Below are 18,884 nucleotides of genomic sequence, written 5' to 3'. Positions count from 1 at the left end.
CCTCTGTTCTCAGATGAGACTGATGGAGTCACCACTGCTTTGGGCATGAATATCAGTGGCTAGCTGGCTGGCAAGACAGAATTGAAGGCATTTCTGAATTCATTTAGAAGGCAGCAATACCAAGAGTAACCTATTGAACATGTTATATTTGTGCTGCCAGGGAGGCACCCAAGGGAGGGTGCATTCAACAGGTGGTTGAAATAGCTTTTGGCATCAGAAGATGAATGGATAATAGAACAGAGATAACAAATGAAGTCACAGGATCAAGGAGAGGGAATCTGAATACTGAAAATGTAAAACACATACACATACACACACACACTGCTACAGAACCTCGAAATAAAAGAAAGTCAGAGAGGCAACAGTCTGGAAACCTTGACTCTGCCCTGAGATCTGGATGACAGAGCCCAGCCTGCCCTCTGAACTAGTCCCTCCTCCATTTACATTCTGCCAACAAGAGCCACAACAGAGCCATGCTCAGCGGCAAATCAAGTGCTTCGAGTAACCCAGTGCATCGCTGTGTCTATCACAAGTGTTCAATACCTAAAATGACCCGTCTACACAGTAGGATTTACGTGAAAATGTTCATTCACTCAACAAATACTGAGTAGCTATTATGTGGCAAGTATTCTTTTAAATAATAGAAATAAACAAATCAGCAAAACCCAGCCTCTTAGCATTTACCTTGTGGTAGAAAGAATGACACACACAAATAAACAAGCCCTATGAGAGAAATAAGCAAGATTTAAGGAACAGAAAGGACGCCAATGTAGGTAGTTTGGTCATGCCTTTGCTTGACTCAGGTCCCAATGGGCAACAAATGCGCTACCAGATCAACTCTCTGGGTCACTGACACACAGCTTGCTTACACACTCACATTCTTGCCCATTGCCTTGTAGACAGCTGTCTTCCCAAGAATCCCTGTCGCTCAGGACCAAATTGGCAGCAAATCAATCTACTGAGCAGAAGAAGAGTTCAAAAGGGGTTATACAGGAGCACAGCATTTAACAGATGAAAGCTTCCAGCATCCCAGCCTTCATGCTGGCTTGTTGATGAGTTTTTAATTTCTTCCTCATAGCTGCTTGGATGAAATACCAAGTATGGGAAGTATCTAGGAGGGATATATTTGACCCCTAAAACCTGGAAAGTTCTGCCCATCCCCTGCCACAACTAAAAAATGAATCTGATTAAAGATCTAAATGTTTCCATGTAACATGTATCCTCCTCTCTGAAGAATCTCCTTGAACCTTAAAATAGATAAATTCATAATTGTTCTGGAATTCCCACATGGCAATTCAAATTTTAAACTTAGGCCACTGTATTAAACCTAAAATTAAGTGTGAAAAAATATAGATGTACTTGGATTTGAGTACAACATAATCCCATAGGATACTAGAGAAACTATACAAAATCTCTCTACCAGTGAACCGAAAAGATCGAATGTCCACTTCTGGATTCAGCCACCACCTCCTTGAGGCCATTTATTAAGTGGACCTTTACCTTGCCAAGGGGATAACAGAACAGATGCATCTTGAAGCAGAGGAGAAAGAGTGGGCCAATGCTGGAAGGCACTCTCCAGGAAGAACAGATGCAGCTGATGATACCATAGAAGAAAATCAGAAAGGCTACACTGCAGTGTGAGATCACCGCGCACCTTGGAGAACCAGAGAAAAGCATGGGCTTCAGAAATAGTGGCCAAGGGAACTTAAAGCTCCTGAAGTCAAGACCCTTCCTTGTGGAGAACTAGGACTCTGGGACAAAAGGTATCTGAGAGCACAGAAATCCAAAGTTGTTAGAGACTTTTGAGGCATAAATTATACTGAGCTCCACTGGTATACTAGATTGTTGACTCCTGGCTGGTTCATAATGTAAGACTTGTGTCAAAGACAGAGTGTGTGGTAATGAATGAATTTTAAATCACATGTGTTTACAATTACAAATAGGCCCTGCAGGCTCATTAATTATTAATGCAGTAAATCTAAGGATAAAATGCATTTTTTCCCTAGAATTCCTTGAAGTCTGGAAAAGTTTTGGTCATCATTTTACAGGAGTCAATAAGTCATCTCTCTGAAACAAGTACAGTTTTACCATAGATAAATAGATGAAATAGATTCCTCCTACCTTTCTTAAAACTAAATTAGCAGAATGATGTTTGACTTCCTTTACAATTCCTGCATATAAAACACTGCTTTCTTCCTGAGAAAATGCTCAGTAGGAATGTCTGGAAAAGAGTTAGGAAATCATTTTCCAGGCAAGGCACTAATAGCAGATTATATCTTTCATTAGTATAGAATGTAGCCACAAGGTTTCAGAGCTCATATAGTGTATCTTTATAGCTTCCTGGAAGATGTACTTTAAGACACAATTTCCATGTTATAGAATCGTTTTCTTGGTAGCTCTTCAAGTTTCTTCACTGAAACACATCAGAGAACTCAGTGGCAAGTAGTTCAACAAGCCAATTGCTGGGAAGTTTTCCTAGATAAGTACCAAACTCTGTTGAATCAGTGTTCCTCCATTTCTAATCTACATTTAAAACACCTGGGGATGTTCTTAAATATGCAGATTCTGATTCAATAGGCCCGAGATGGGGCCTCTGAGCCTGTGTTTCTAATAATATCCCAGTAAATGTCTCTGCGGTTGGTTCATGGAACACACTCTTCAGTGGCTAGTGTTAGATCATTTGCAAAAGCAATTTAATTTAGCACTAAATTAATGAGCACTTATTGTCTGCTAAACACTATGCTGGGTGTGGCCTTCCATAGATCTATCACTAAAAAGCTGCAATATTATTTAGACAATTTAACTCCATTCATGGGTTACAAAATTTCCCCATTGATTAAAAAACTCCAGAGGTGATTGCATCAAGTATCCATACTGCAGTAGAATTAAGATGGAACCTAGACATAATCATCTACCAAGTTGATTCTTATCTATGGACTTGGGAAAAGCTTCATAGCATTACAGGCATTGGGGTGGCTGGACTTAGATGTGAATCCTGATTCTTCCACTTAAAAGCTTTAACTTTGGGAAAGTTTCCTTATTTCTCTCCTGTTGATGCCTGGTGGTCTAGCTTTTGGGATTCAGTGCTCTCTCTTAATACCTTTCCACCTTTATTTTCTTATGGAGGATACTGAGCTAGCAATATTAATCTTTAAGGATTGCTCTGAGGATTGAGTGAAGCTATATAAAAACCTAAACACAGTGCCTGACATTTAGCAACCATTCAATTACTATTGCTGCATAACAACAAACACACCAAATTTAGTGACATTTACATGATGCCATGGATTCTGGGCATCAGGAATTTTACTGGTTTAAGGCAGCCTCAGGGTAGTCAGACTTCTGACGTGGCACCCCTGAGCTCCAAGCAAGCAAGTCACAATGAGGCAGGCAGGCAGAAGCTGCTTCTCCTCTCGTGAGCCAGCCTCAAAGGTCATGCAGCATCATTTCTACCATGTTCTATTAATTCCCACTATAAAGGGTAGGAGAATCAGATCCACCTATCAGTGAGATAGTAGTGAAGTCTCCTTGTAGAGATACATGTGGGAGAGCAAGCCATATTGAAAAAATGAAGTCTGCCACAGTAGGGAAACAATTATTTCTCTATTTTTTGTGTGCTAGAAACCTACCAAATACTTATGCTATTGTGACATTTGCATCTCTGTCCTTGCCAGGCAAAAATTCAGCCCCAGGTCTTCAGAGATTGTTGTTTCATCTTCTACTAACCGCATCTATCATTCTCTCTTAGTCTAAGGATGTCTCCAGCAGTTTCGAGTTCACAAGCAGAACTACATGTAATCAGAAATGAGTTGACCCTTACCCCAAAGTGTAAACAAGGATCATTTCCTTCAGCCAAGGGATCTTTCAGGAGATAAAGAGATATTTCCAAAATAAAAGACAGCTCTTCCTCAAGAGACTAAAGACAGTCTCACCTCTTGGAAATGCTCCCCAGCTCCTTGATTTGCCTCCAGTTTCCAGATTGGAATTACATTGCAGTATAGAGTTCATAGAATTGGCGCTCAATAATGTTGCAGAAATGCAACTCCATTTTTTGTGTATACACGCAATTTCCTTTCCTCCCCACATTCTTTTCTGAATTTAGTTTATCATCATTTAACCCTTTCCTTGGACCTCCCCCAGCTGAACATTAAACATTCTATTCACATTACCCAGAACAATATAGAACACAACTCTGAAAGTACCACCTTCTACTCTTCCTTCTTCATCTCATCTATTTTTCAAAGACATAATTAAAAATGAAAACATTAAGAGCCCCTTTAAAGACAAATCTCAGAATTCCTGTTCCAATTAACTGCTTATATCCTCTATACACCTAATCTTGGACTGCACTACATTTTGATATAGTTATTTCTTCTTATACCACTTTTTTTAATGAAACTGATATATATCCATCACTCGAGAGCCATAACTATGGGCCAAGGGCCAGATCTGAGTATTGGGACCAAGGAACAAAATTGAATGGAAAACAAAGTGTCCTTTCCAAAGTTGCAGCCAGTATTGATTCAGGTAGAACAAAGACCTGAGTGGGAATAAAATTAAGCAGTGGGCAGGTCTCAGTCATGAATAGAACCTATAGACTAGAAAAGAGTAAACTGAGTTTGATAGTTCTCTTTTCTAGGAAATTTAAATAAAATAGGCAAGCGCAAGAGAAGTGTAAGATAATTATAACACAAGACAGAAGGTGATATAGCATAAGAAAGACAGATTCACAGGAAATTTATGGAAGGTTTTTAGGGAAGACATGTCATTTCAACCCAACAAGACTCTATGACTCCAAAAAAAAGCAAGCTCTTCAAAAAGACACATCAAGTCTATTGTGATCCACTTCCCAACAGTAACTCCTCTCCAAGAAGCCTCTCCTCCCATTCACTTATGTTCCATTCCCTTCTTTCTCTGGCTCCTCGTAAATTCCACCAATACACAGATTCCCTTTAGACATCACTTTATCATAACAAAGAGTTAGTTACTGGTTCTCTGCGCTCTATTACACGTGAAGTGGTCACAGCACATATTACATTTGTATTTACCTTGGTGCATCAACCTTCCTCACCAGTGAGGTTCTTGAAGAATAAAACTACCCTTTGCCTCCTTATCCCTGTATGTTTTTTATATCATTTAACATGTTGTAGCACTGACCAAACTGATATTTAACACATAAATGAGAAACGAAGATCAGATCAGAAATAAGATCAAAATAAGCAGCATTTTTTAAAAAATCAATGACAAATTATTGTTTTTTGGTCTGCATATGTAAATGCACAAGTGTAAGCATGTAACAAGCTAAACCAGCCATCTACAAACTTGGCCTGTACACTCAATCTGTTTTTGTTCCTGGTTTTATTGTGACATAGCTGTACCCTTTTACTTAGCTCTCATCAGTGGCTTCCTGCCCACTACCACTGCCGAGTTAAGATATTGCAATAGAAACTATAAGACCTGCAAAACCTGGAATATGTCTATCTAGCCCTTTAGCAAAAAGTTGGTCAACTCATGATATTTAGAACAATTAAGTATAATGTCTCAAAGTGACACCTTATATCCTGGAAATAATTTAAAATTATTCCAAAAAGACCTTTTTTTTTTTTCCCCTTTCCTCTATGAATGTCCCTCCAAATACATTCTACTTTTTTTGCCAGGTTCTTACCAAGGCCCTCGCCACACCTGTCAGCCCTATCACTTAGCCAATCTCTTATGACAGACACTTATAATAACATGTCAAAGGATATAGACTCTGCTTTCTAGGAACTCATAATTAAAACAGAAAATGTAGCTAGCCGGAACATCAGCACCCCCTCTGCTTTATGCAAACTACACAGATGATCAAGGAGAAAATGTGATGAGGCAATTCCCATGAAATGTGAGAAAAAACATTAATGAAAGTCAAATATATTTGGACTAGTCACAATTTTAACCTACCATCTTCTCAATCTGCTTCCAGAAAGCCTGAATAAAATAGACTGTCTTAAGGAATTAGGCTAGAGCATTGCGAGGCTCATCCTGTTCTTCCCCAGGCACTGGACTGTTGAGTCAATCAGTAAATGAAAGTCAGTGATCATATTTGAAGTGTTTCAAAGCCCTGACTCCTGCATTCTGTCCTACCACTGAGTTCACAGCCCCGGACATCATCTTCTTCCCTCTCCTCGGCAGGTTTCCACCAGTCCTATCACTGTGAGTACTCAGGTGTGACTTGCCCCATATGTTTCTGTCCTTCATTTGCCACACACAGAGCAGGGCATCTATGTCCACATCTGTTCTACTGGTTGGGATTTTTATCATTTAGCTAATGAGCAGGCAATGGAACTGGTAACTGCAATTAAGTCCAAGCTTCCCACAGCAAAATGTAGTGGTGGAAACACACAATTATCATTGTAGGGTTCGTAGTAATACACAGAGTCTAAAGAAAACCAAGTCCTTCATTTCCAGAATATTTGTTGATATACTCTCCCTTCCCAGTGTAGAAAAAGTATCTCCCAATACAAGGAGTTTACAGTTGCCACGCTCAATTTATCCCCAAAGAAAGTGGCACTTGTATCTGCTCTGACTTCTCCTTCATAGAGTAAATCGAGAGGCCATCACCCAAGATGATTTTCAGCTAGTTTCCTGTTGTGAGATCTTCAAAGCAGATTTTTTTTTTTTTTAGTGGAAGAAAGATGATGACATTTATAAGCATACTGTATTGGTTAAAAGCGTCTGTTTGTATGTTGGACTGCTTGGGTTCAAATGCCAGCTCTACTGGCCTCTAACAAAGTAAATTTTTCCCATTTCTGTACCTATGTCTCTTCATCTATAAAAGGATGGTGATAGTGCTTACTGTCTAAGGATGTCAGAAGGATGGAGTTAATGTATGTAGTCTCACATTTTTAGACTAGAGCCTGGCATATAATATGTGACAATAATATGATTTAATCACTATAGACCCATCTATACTTTTGAGAGTATCCTTGTGCTAACTATTATTCAGTATAAAAGGCCCTTATCCTATTAATGGCAGAAAAATTGTTTTGAACAAAATGTTGCCTCATGGCTCAGATTCCAAACACATTTTTTTCTGACGTGAAGAAAAGCTGAATTTTCAAAATTGTTCATTTTACCCTTTTTTTATTAGTGATAGAGCAATTCACTTATAGCTCATATTTTGTTATAATATAAAGAAAAACTAATTTCATATATATATACATTTTTCTAACAGAAACTAGCAAGTTGTTTATATCTATTACCGTAGAGTAACAGAAATATTGCCACAATTCACATGGAAAAAGCCTTTCTCATTATAGTCCTCCTATTTTTTTGATTGCTTAAGATCAACAGTATTATTTCAATAAGCCAGCATATCCAAATTAGTGAAAAAAATAATACAACTTATTTACATAGTAGAAATCAATTAAAAAGTATGATGGGCTTCTCTGGAAAGGAATGCACTAGTATTCATATCTTCCAGGAGACCTTTTTCTATTTTTTTTAGTATTACTCTTGTTAGAACATTTCATTTATTCTGTGCACCTTGATAAAGAAAAGTAACTTTTTTTTTTTTTTAAAGATTTATTTATTTTTATACAAGAGGCGCAGGAGAGTGAGAGGATTCACCAGAGACAGAGCAGGGCGCAGAACAGGCAGATGGATGAAGACACTGCTGGGGAGCAGCAGGCGAGGCAGGGGTGGTATGCTGCACCATGTAGGTATCTCCCTGGACAGCCGGTAATCGAACCTGCACTGCAGAGGCTGCGGACAGCTTCACAGCACTGCGCTCAATATACTGTGCCACCAGGGAGACTGAAAAGTAACTTTTAAAAAATCATATCTCTGGGGCCTCCCCGGTGGCGCAGCGGTTGAGCGCTGGGTTGGGAAGCTGCCGGCAGTCTCTGCAGCGCCGGTTCAATCCCCGGCTGCTCCCCGGCCTCGGGAGGAGGGTCCCAAATGGCGCGCAGACCTCTCCTGCCGCCCGCTGCTCCCCTCAGCAGTGTACTTCAGTCCCTCTGCCTGCTCTGCTCCCCGCTCTGGCTCTGGTGAATTCTCTCTCCCTCCCGCGCTTCTAACTGTACCCAGTGCTTGTATGTATCAATCAATCAATCAATAAATAAATCTTTAAAAAAAATAAAAAATCATATCTCTATCTCTCCCTTACTAACTTTAGAAATCTTCAACTAATTTCTGCAAAATTTGACAGAAAGGACAGAACCATTAATCTTTCCTGAGTGTGTGCGTGTGTGTGTGTGTGTGTGTGTAAAGAAACTTCCCAAAATAACTTTCAGAATAATTAAACAATATATTGGTCAGACCAAATTTCTTCCAACAGTTTTACACTCCTAGATCTTATAAAGGGTCACTTCTTCTGGCAGCCTATTCTTACTGCCTCTGCTTTTCATCATGTATTCTCTAACTCTTCGCAATCTGTCTGCTATCGAAATTGCCACCCAGAGAAAAATCTAATGAGCAAGCAATGGAGGGTCACTATGACACCCTCATTGCACAATACTCACAAGATGACTTTTCTCTGACCTCATCTTTACTGAATCACCCAAGACAACTTGATAGGGTCATTCATCACTAGAATTCAATGAACTTGCTACTAGGATACCACTTTTCTGGATGCTCTTGCTCTGTTCCTAGTCTGACTGTGCTTTCTACATATTCCTTCAAATCTGGGTATTTTTAAATGAAGGGAAGAATTGACTTGGATATTGAAGAAACAGGAAGACTTATAAAGGCCAGGGTGAGGAGGAGAAGCTACGAAGCAATGAAATAGGGATCAATCCAGTTTTGCTGAGGCAAAGTATTTATTTGGGAAAGTAGCTGAGGAGAGTAGGAAAGAAAAACCATGGCCGATTGGAGACTCCACTCAGTAACTGGTAAAGTAAAAGCTGCCATATATAGTGCTTAGACAATAAGGAGGCATTTTCCTCTACCTCTAACCCTAATTGTCTCAGAATGATAAAAGGATAGGATGAAAATTAGTTCAGCATTAATTGTGTGTATATTTCTCAGTTCTTCAATCCCCCCTTATCCCAATTGTTCAGTTATTTGGGCCATTTCATAAATGAATTAGTTTCTTTTCTGGGAGATGTGCCAGGCAGGTGGGAGGCACTAAATCTATCAATTCTGTTACTTGTGAACAGTTCTGCCATTTGAAGCTTTGGATTAAAATGAAATTTGGAGATTTACTTCTGGATTCCATTTCTTTCCTCTTTGTGTCCATAAATAACATGGAATTAGTCATAAGCCATAAATTTCTTCACAGACATGTTAGGGTTAGATAACGCAAATATTTATAAAAGGAAAACTATCTTATCTATTCCTATAAATGTCATACAATCTCTCTGCAGGCAACTTCATTCTAAAACAAAGCCTTCTAGCCACACAAATGTCCCCCACAGACAAAGGTAGACACCGACAGACATACTTTCATTCCCTACTAGTTTGGGATACCTGATAAAATGCCTCTTTTCCATTTCTTGTGTGTATTTTCTTCATCTCTCATTTCTATTTTATTTCCACTTCTACATCCTCTCCTCCCTTCACATTTTCCCATCACACACTAGCTCAAATGGGGCCACAATTCTTTCTTTAATACACACGCTCAGATTTCTTTTTTATATTTAGTGGAACATTTATGTTAATATTACAAAAGTTTTTTTTCTCAAATTTAAAATGTGTGAAAGTTTACCATTATTACTATCAGTAATGATCACATTTTCTTAAAATGGTTGGAGGGGAGGGAATTAATGGAGCAGGGAAGATAGGCTTTTTCTAGTCACATCTGAAACTGGATAAAAATTTAAATGTGATAGTTAAGCTTAATCTACAAAAGACCACAGGGATTTGAAGAGAAACTATTAAAATAGCTGGAATGGAAAGCCACTAGACGTGGTTGATAATGACATGATCTCTCCATTATGATGCTGCTGCTTCTTCAGGCTTCAATCCTCAATTAAGAGCAGACACACCTGGCTATAAATCGCTGCATTCCTCAATACAAGTAAACTCTCTGTGTAAAACATTTGTTGTTACAGATAGCACTGTAACAATTAGAATTTTTCTAATTATAGTTATAATTAGAAATTTTCTAAGTCAGACAAAGAACAACTCACTGGTTGGCATTATATTTTCTAAGATGCTTCACCTGACCTCCAACTGACTGTGACTTCTAATATTTCAATATTGCTTGTCTGCCTAATCTCCTTTGTTAAATATATGGTTCCATATGCAAACAAAACAAATGCTGGAAATACCTAACCTGTAGCCAATCTTTCAAATTATTTGCCACTGTATTTGTCATGGCTTAACATGCAATCACTCATTGGGTTTTCACAACACTCTGCAAAATAGGCATAATTATCCAAAACTTCAACACAAAGAAACCAAGTCATGGAGCTACAATTCAATGAATTGAGTTCATATGACTAGTAAGTGATGGATGTAAGCTTCAAATAAAGTCATTGATCTATTTCATGCCAAGACTGCTTTTTCCAAATAAAAAGACACCTTTGGTAATGGGACTAAGCAATTACCATTTTCCTGTAAATGCTCTTGACAGTGCCCTGCAGGACATTTTATAATTCTTAAAAATACTTTTATAAACCTGGGCCTCCCTGGTGGCGCAAGGGGTTACGCACCGCACTATGAAGCAATCCATAGCCCCTGCAGCACCAGTTTGATTCCAGGCCGGCCAGGGAGCAACCCATATGGCACAGCAGACCTCTCCTGTCTCACCCCCTGCTCCCCTCAGAAGTGTGTTTCGGGTCAGTTTACCTGTTCTATTCCCTGCTCTGTCTCTGGTGAATCCTCTCACCCGGCATCTCTGCCCTGTACCCCAGCTCTTGTACGCATAAATAAATAAATAAATCTTTAAAAAAATACTTTTATAAACCATATGTCCATCTTCCAAACATCTCACAGAAGCAGCACAGGAAACAGTCACATTTTACAAACAAGGAAACTGATCTTCAGAGAAATGTAAGCTTGCCCAAGGCTACCTGGTCATTAAGTAGTAGTACCAGAACTAATTCCCAGGTCTTCTCACCTTACTTTTTCCATTATGTATGAAGCATCTCTGAGCTAAATTAAGTTTCATATTCGGTCTGAGTGGTACTAAGTGATATGAGATACGATATACAATAGATGATGTGATGTTTAATACAGAAGACATGTGCATAGTACTGAGATGAGAATGAGGAAGAAAAGCTGATGGATACATAATGATTCTTGGGGGAAGTGTGCAAAGGTCAAGGGGAGGTGAAGGAGGAAGAGATCAAGGTGCTCTCCAGGTGCTATGTGCTGTTTCATTCTTCTTGCAGGTGGTGAGACTTAATTCCCTGAATCAAAGGGGTAAATACAAGGAGTTCTTAGGCAGTCTGGTTGGCACTCTTGCCAGAGTTTGCAAAGTATTTCTTTATTAGATTGATGTAACAAATCCCAAAAGGAGTCATGTCCAGACACAAAATAAAGTATTTTGCTCAAGTAATTTCTGCTTCGGTATTTCTGATGGAATGCGGCATTCCTCCAGCACAACCCCGAAAAACCCAGGTACTTGCTATCTGCTTCTGCCACATTCTGCAGATGACTTCCAAGGTCCTCGTGCTTATGTTCAGTTAAGTCAGAAAGGAAAAAGAGCATAGAGACTATCCCATGGGGAGATTCACATAAGCCATAATTTTTTCTTCCATTGACTAAATTCAGTCACAGGGGACTAGGAAATACAATTCGACTGTGCACTCAAGAAGAGGAGAAACTACATTTGATGAAATCTGCCATACTCTCCCCAAACTATACATATTGCTTGCTTTTGTAAACCAAAATTTGCATGTCTGTGTTTCTTTAAAATTAAATCCACATCTAAAGAAATGCCTCTTAGAGGCTAGTCAGGAAAATGAACTTACTTTTACTATTGAGCCAGAAGTCCTACAATCCTATGACTGAGGCCAACAAGGAATAGAAATCACCCTATTGTTATTCAAAAATGATCACTGCTGTTGTTCCTTCATTAATAGCCAAAAGCCTCTGCTTGGCAAGGTTTTAATTCGGCATGAAAAAGAGAAATAAGCACAGCCTTGGGTTCAAAAGGATGGACTTAGGAAAAGGAAGCTTCAGATCTAAATCCTGACTGCGGTTCTTATTGGTGGCACCAACATTTAATAAGTACTTTCTAAGGACCAAGTCCAAAGCTTAGCACTTCACATACATTATCTTAATTAACTTTCACAGCAACACTTTGAGAGTGGATTTTAAGGATGACAAAACAAGTTTAGAGCTTGCTTCAGTGGCTCAAGCACATGACAGGATGCAGAACTTGGCGCAGACTTCAAGCTGAGATTCCAGTTCTGTGCTCCTCAGTACTTACTGAACCTCTCTGACCAGTGTCTACTTCACATGTACCTCACGGATTTGCTGCAAACAGTAAATGAGCAGATATAAAACATACAACACAGTGCCAGGCACATAATGAAGGATTTGATTTGTTACAGTTATTATTGAACAGTAAATGCTTTCTCACAGGAGTTTTAGCCTACCCTAGTTTATTTTGTCCACCTTCAAAAAACATATACTAGAAGAATCCAATGAAAATATTCTTTATGACACATTCATTTTGGTCACAGAGATCTCCTGATACATATCAAGGGGAAGCTTTGCTAATAGTTAATACGGGTTCAAACAGCTTCTGCAGGGCAGGCCATAATACAAAATAAATATGATCTTTAAAGCAGTTATAGGAGAAAAGTGGATGAAATATAACAGCAACTCCATAATAAAACAGCATTGGCCTATCTATCAATCTATAAATGGGCAGTTGGGAAGGAAAAGTACTCTCATTATGATTTCAGCAATACCCCACTTCTATATAAAATCTATAGTGCTCATTCGCCCCACCATTTAGAAGCTCTTTTGTTCATATTTGACAAAGAGCATTTCCTAGATTTAGAATTTTCTTTCTACTGAGAACATTTCATAAGCGACAGTGTGGTAGAGCAATTAGCGCATGGTGGAATGGCAAGGAGATAAGGGCAGGAAGGAGCCAGGTATTTCTTTCTACGGAACACTCACTAGCCACCGCAGGGATGGACAGAGCAGAGGGTTTGGGACTCGTGGTGGAGTGATTCAACACTGACTATCTGCAGTCATTCCCCCTCTGTCCCCAGAAAGAACAGAAAATAAAGTATACTGGGAGACACCAAATCCGCACATTTGAACTCAGAAAGTCTGTCCATGGAAGCTCTGAGCAAAATGTACAACAAAACAGTATGTCCAGGGCACTGTGACGAAACCAGCTAAACACAGGGCAGAGTCACTGTAGAGGGCAGGACTGGCCACAGTGCAGGTTTTCTGATCCAGCAGACCGGGTAAAGGAGGAGTCAGAGTCCTCAGTGGTTTTTGCAGGTCTTTTACTGGGATTTACCCGGTACACAGCAGGCAGGGGTGCTGGAGGGCCAGGAGGCTGGCAGTCCTCCCAGCCCCCAACAAGTCTTCATTCTATCTGGGCTCTCCAGTGATCTCTGCTTCTGCTTCTGCTTCTGCTTCTGCTTATGCTTCTGCTTCTGCTTCTGCTTCTTTGCTTCTCTCTCGGCTTCTCTTTCAGCTGCTCTTTCAGCTGCTACTGGCGTCTCTCTGACGCCGCCCTTAAAAGCCCAGTCTTAGCTCAGGTGAATCCCATCTACCTAGGCCCACACCCTACTCCAGGTGCCCGCCATCAGGCATGCATTCAGGACGCAAGGATCCGTCATCTATCCTGATGGCGGGAGGGCAGAAAAGCCTGATACTTTTTACCTTACCCTACAGTCACTTTTTAGGATGTGAGATACAATGCTTAATTGTGAATGTCAGAAATGGCACAATTTGAAAGTCACATGTAAAGCCAAACGCTCTCTCATTACTGTCTCACTTAACTTTATTTCATCTGCACTGCTTTCCTCTGAAGCTGGTTTTTTCCTGATTTGACGGATGAGGAAACTGACACCTTGAAAAGTTAAATTATTTGCCCAGATCACATACTTTATAAGCACCATTTTTACTCATTATGCGGCAGGCATTAAGGTACTTCGAAAGTTTTTTGAACTTGCCAACTCAAATGCCTAATAATTGCCCAATTTGTGATACTAAAAGTCCCATAGAAAATCAGGAAATCCCTCAGTGCTGCAGTTAAAATCAAATCACCATTTCCTGACCCCACATTTATGAGATGGTGGAGTTATAAGTTAAAGGCAGTAATGTTCCTTTGACAGCTACATCAGGCCTTTTCATTCTAAGATGCACTTGGAAATCTTTGCCCTCTTTGTATACCAGTGTTGCTGTTCCTATCCACACACAGGTAGTGGAACTCTCATATCTACTCCTCTCCCTGGTCCTCTCATAGCTTTCCTGACCACTTCATGTAATAAACCATTCAAGTGACATCAACCCAAGATGCTACAAACACACCAAATGGAACAGTAAGCCAAGAATAGCTGGCTCTGATTAAAGCTGACTGCCAAAACAAGATGAGACTGGTCAATGAGCTGAAACAAAGACTGCAAAGGTTTCTCACTTCCAAGTGAAATCAGACCCGTGCTACTCAAAAATGCCTGTCGGAACCACAGGCCACAATGAAAGCTAAAAATGGTTAAGTCTAGAGAGCTGCATGCTCTAGCTCTTGACCCATTCAGGATTAGAAACTTCCTTGCAGTGATGGCTTTGCGTGCAGTGCAGACAAGTAGCATACACACTCTCAGGCCTGAGAGAGGCCTTAGTGGGGCCATTCCTGCCTAGGGCATCACTTACACTTGAGGAAGCAAGCATGGCCTGTCTGAGCTGACACCACAAGTTTTCAGAAAGCTAGAAGAAAAACCCTAAAGCATGCATATTTCTGTCTCTCGTAGGAAAGGGGAAAAAAAGAAGGAAAATAATTCCTTCAATGATTGATTTTACATATTAACTCGTCACATTTGGGTGTAATTGGATAAGTAGAAGGGGCTTCACTTTACCTGAAGGGAATGAACTAAACAGGTGGGTCTCCCTCCGAAGGCTGTCCCAGGGGAGCAACCTTCACAGCAGTAGGAACATGTTGAAAATGCAAATTCAGGAGCCCACTCCAAGTAGCCTTGAATAGAAACTCTGTGGGTGGAGTCTGGCAATTTGTGTCTTAACAAGTCTCCCAGGTGATTCTGATTATCTTCATTAAATAATAATTGAACTAAGATAACCTGCCTGTGCCTTTTGAACTTTAAAGCAAAATCAAAGACAAAAGTACTCCTCCTAGACGGGAAAATTTAGAAGAGCATAACAGCAAACGATCAAGCACTTTCTAGTGTTCTTTAGCAATTCTCATTTCTTCCCTTTTTTTTTTCCCTTCAGTTTCCTCAGTCTCTAAAATGGGAGTAACAACACCACCTAGTTCACTAAGATTGTGAGATCTAAATGAAATTGTTGCTTCTATTTATAAAATATGCCTGATGCAATTGTATGCTTTCAAAAATAATTGGTTATTGTTATTTAAAGTTCAAATTAATGCCAAAACCCAAACATAACAAACCTCAAGAAAATGCCCACAAGGGCAGTCGAGTTTGAGTAAACCAAATTTAAATGAGAAAATTTAAAACGCATGAGAAAAAGCAACCAAATATATATTAGGAAGAATGACAAACCAAAGATGAGAAACTTTACAAGCCAGAAAAGTAAAGAAAATTTTCCCTTTGTGAAATAACCACAGGCCAGGCGGTTCATGATCCCTGGTGACCAATCCATTAGTTCAGCTTCCATATTGGAGAGAAAAAGGGAAGGCAGCCTGCCCTTAGAGTAACTCATTCCAGAGGCAACTCATGCTTCTTTAATCTGAAAATTGAGACTGGGGGACAGAAGATGAGATAAAATACCCCACAGTAACACTCTCCTAGTTCAAAAATGGCAACCAAGTCTATTTAAAAAGAAAGATTATTTTTAAAAAAGAAATGTTTTCTAACAGAAAGCTTTGCTGCCAGTGGAAAATGTAAAATAGGATCCAACCAGAATAAAAAGATAACTATCTCTACCTATTCAAAATCAAGTTTCAGAGGAAGATTTTTAATCCCCAAACCCATCTGAATTATGAAAAAAAAAAGTTCATAAAGAAAAATTCAAGAAATAATTCCTGATTTAAAAGTCAAATTATGGCAGAGGCAGGCTGAGAGGTGATTTCAGTGACACAAAACACTTAAAAATCCTTGAATCTTTTCCAAAACCAATCTGATAACTAACTAAAGACTTGAAAAAGCAGAAAGTCCTTTGCAAGGACTTCCAACTCGTCGATTTCATTCATTCAGAACCTGCCTTGATTGATCTGTCCATCTTTCTCCCGGAGCAATAGAAATGATTTTCATCTCATCCATTTTTCCCTGTGGCGCTCTGTTCTTTAGTACACTGTGAACATGCCAGCTGGAGATGTCGAGATCAACCTGTACAGTTCATGTCTAATTCAACCACTGTAGGCAGATGAAGGGAGAAACATATGTGTATGTGTGGACTGACCTTGACAGGAAGGCAAAGAGAAAACTGGCATCTCTATGCCACCATTTGCCCCTCCTACAGTATTTTCCTAGCCTTTTCCACAAAGACCTTATGAAAGCATAGAAACATTTCATTCACTCAAAAAATAGTCTGGGTTTTGGGGCAGAAATAAATATACTACAGTTACTGTGAGGAACAGGTGGTGCAGTTAATAATCCTAGCCAACTATGTAGAGTTAGCTATGAAGGAAGTATTTTAGAAAATGAACCAACATAAGAAAGAGAACTGAGTTCCAGTTTCAGTTCTGCACATTTGCTTTTGTTACCTAAGACAAGTTTAATATGCCTGCCTCTGGGTCTATATCTGCATATGTAAGTTTAGAAGAACAAACTATATCAGCCTTTTCCAAATCTAGGTAATCATCAGAAGGATTTTAACTATATTTACCACCTCTGATCTTGTTCTTCAGAATCACAGAAATTGGGTATAGAATATCTAATTTTTAAAAAGTCAGCTCTGCAATGTTTTGTGATTTACTGGATTAGATGACCATTTTTTTTTTGTTGTATATGTTGTGTCCCCATCATTGATTTGTCATCCCATTAAAGGAAAGACCTACACAAAAAACTTTAAATATAAGTGGGAAGTAATACTCCCCAGTTATTCTGTTATCTATTGTGGAGTAACATTTCACCCCAAAACTTAATGACTTAAAGTGATAACATTAATATTTTTCATAAATCTGCAATTTAGGCAGCACTTGGTCGAGATAACTCATCACACTCCTCCACTCATGTGTGGGGCAGCCCAAAACTGGGGAATGCAATCACCCGAAGGAAAATGTGTTCACCATTGTCTGGTGGCTGATACTGGATGGCCACTGGGACCTCAACTAAGTGCTAGAACTCTTAAATCAGCTGGTATTCTTACATCTGTCTGCTTAGCTTCTTCACAGCAAGGTATCTGGGTTCTAAGGTGAGCATCCCAGAAAGACACAGCTGCAAGAACAGGACTTAGTGATGGATCTAAGTCACTCGGGAACTGGCACTACCACTTTTCATTCATGAGGAAGTAAAGAATAAGGAAAGGGAAAACAGAACTCACTTCTTTTTTTTTTAAAGATTTTTTTTTATTATTTGTACAAGAGCTGGGGTACAGGCCAGAGTCATGGGAGGGTGAGAGGATTCCACCAGAGACAGAGAGGGGAGCAGAATAGGCAGACGGACAGAAAGCACTGCTGAGGGGAGCAGCGGCCCAGACAGGAGAGATCTGCCTCACCATGTGGGAATCTCCCTGGCTGGCCGGGAATAGAACCGCTGCTGCAGAGGCTGCGGACAGCTTCACAGAGCTGCACTCAACCTGCTGCGCCACTGGGGAGGTCCCAGACCTCCCTTCTTGAGGACAGTGGTGAGTTTCCGGAAGAGCAGAGGGGATCAGGAATATTTTGGGGAAATATATTGTGTCATACCAATGAATAAAATAGATGTTGTACATGGGACAATAATGGAGGGTAGTAGGAAATTAGTCTGGATGGGTACAATATAACGAATCTAAAAGAACTTGAAAATCAGGCAGGAGTTCAGACATGTTTAGGTTGGAAATTGAACCACTGAAGGGCTTTACACAAAGATTTCTTTGAGCAAAGGATTTCTATTGAATTCCATCCAGATAAGAAATATATCTTACAAATAAGGGTGAGCTTTGCAAAATGTTTTAGAGAAAGTGGGGATCTTTTAATATTTTTTTAATTAGGGCCTCCCCGGTGGCGCAGCAGTTGAGCGCTGGGCTGCGTAGCTGTCCGCAGCCTCTGCAGTGCTGGTTCGATCCCTGGCTGCTCCCCAGTCACGGGAGGAGGGTCCCACATGGCGCGCAGACCTCTCCTGCCGCCCGCTGCTCCCCTCAGCAGTGTACTTAGGTCCTTCTGCCTGCTCTGCTCCCCGCTCTGGCTCTGGTGAATTCTCTCACCCTCCCGCGCTTCTGACTGTACCCAGTGCTTGTATAAATAAATCTTAAAAATATATATATTTTTTAATTAAGGTAACATTGGTTTATAAATTATATCTGATTCAAGAATATGGGATTCCACCTTTTCAGGTTTCTTCCCTATGATCTCTCAGAATTTCTGTGGCTCTAACTTAAAACAAAACAACAGGGACACATTGGGGGATATGCTGTATTCTGGACATTTTGAATGTATTATTTATTTTAATATCACAAGAACAAACAGAGGTCAACATATTATTTCCACTTTATAGATAAAGACACTGAAACTTGGAAACGTTACATAACTTTCTCTCCTGTCTCTCCCGCTGGCTGCTCCCCTCAGCAGTGTATTTCAGTCAGTCTACCTGTTCTGTTCCCCACTCTGTTTCTGGTGGATCCTCTTACCCCCTGCATCTCTGGCTTATACCCCAGCT

At 39.9% G+C, this 18,884-nt stretch overlaps 1 protein-coding gene and 1 long non-coding RNA gene across 2 annotated transcripts in view; one reads left to right on the top strand and one right to left on the bottom strand.

The window, feature by feature from the left end:
- GRM3 (glutamate metabotropic receptor 3) overlaps positions 1–18,884 on the top strand; it is a 204,769-nt gene that overhangs the window by 72,966 nt on the left and 112,919 nt on the right. The window lies entirely within an intron of this gene.
- The window catches only part of LOC129145334 (uncharacterized), a 443,968-nt gene that overhangs the window by 313,468 nt on the left and 111,616 nt on the right, over positions 1–18,884 (bottom strand). The gene's annotated exons all lie outside the window — the stretch shown is intronic.

This window comes from Talpa occidentalis, unplaced genomic scaffold, assembly GCF_014898055.3.
Source record: "Talpa occidentalis isolate TD23 unplaced genomic scaffold, MPIMG_talOcc4v2.1, whole genome shotgun sequence".
Taxonomy (NCBI): domain Eukaryota; kingdom Metazoa; phylum Chordata; class Mammalia; order Eulipotyphla; family Talpidae; genus Talpa; species Talpa occidentalis.
The sequence above is the reverse complement of the archived record's forward strand: the minus strand, read 5'-3'. Positions and strand labels throughout refer to the sequence as shown.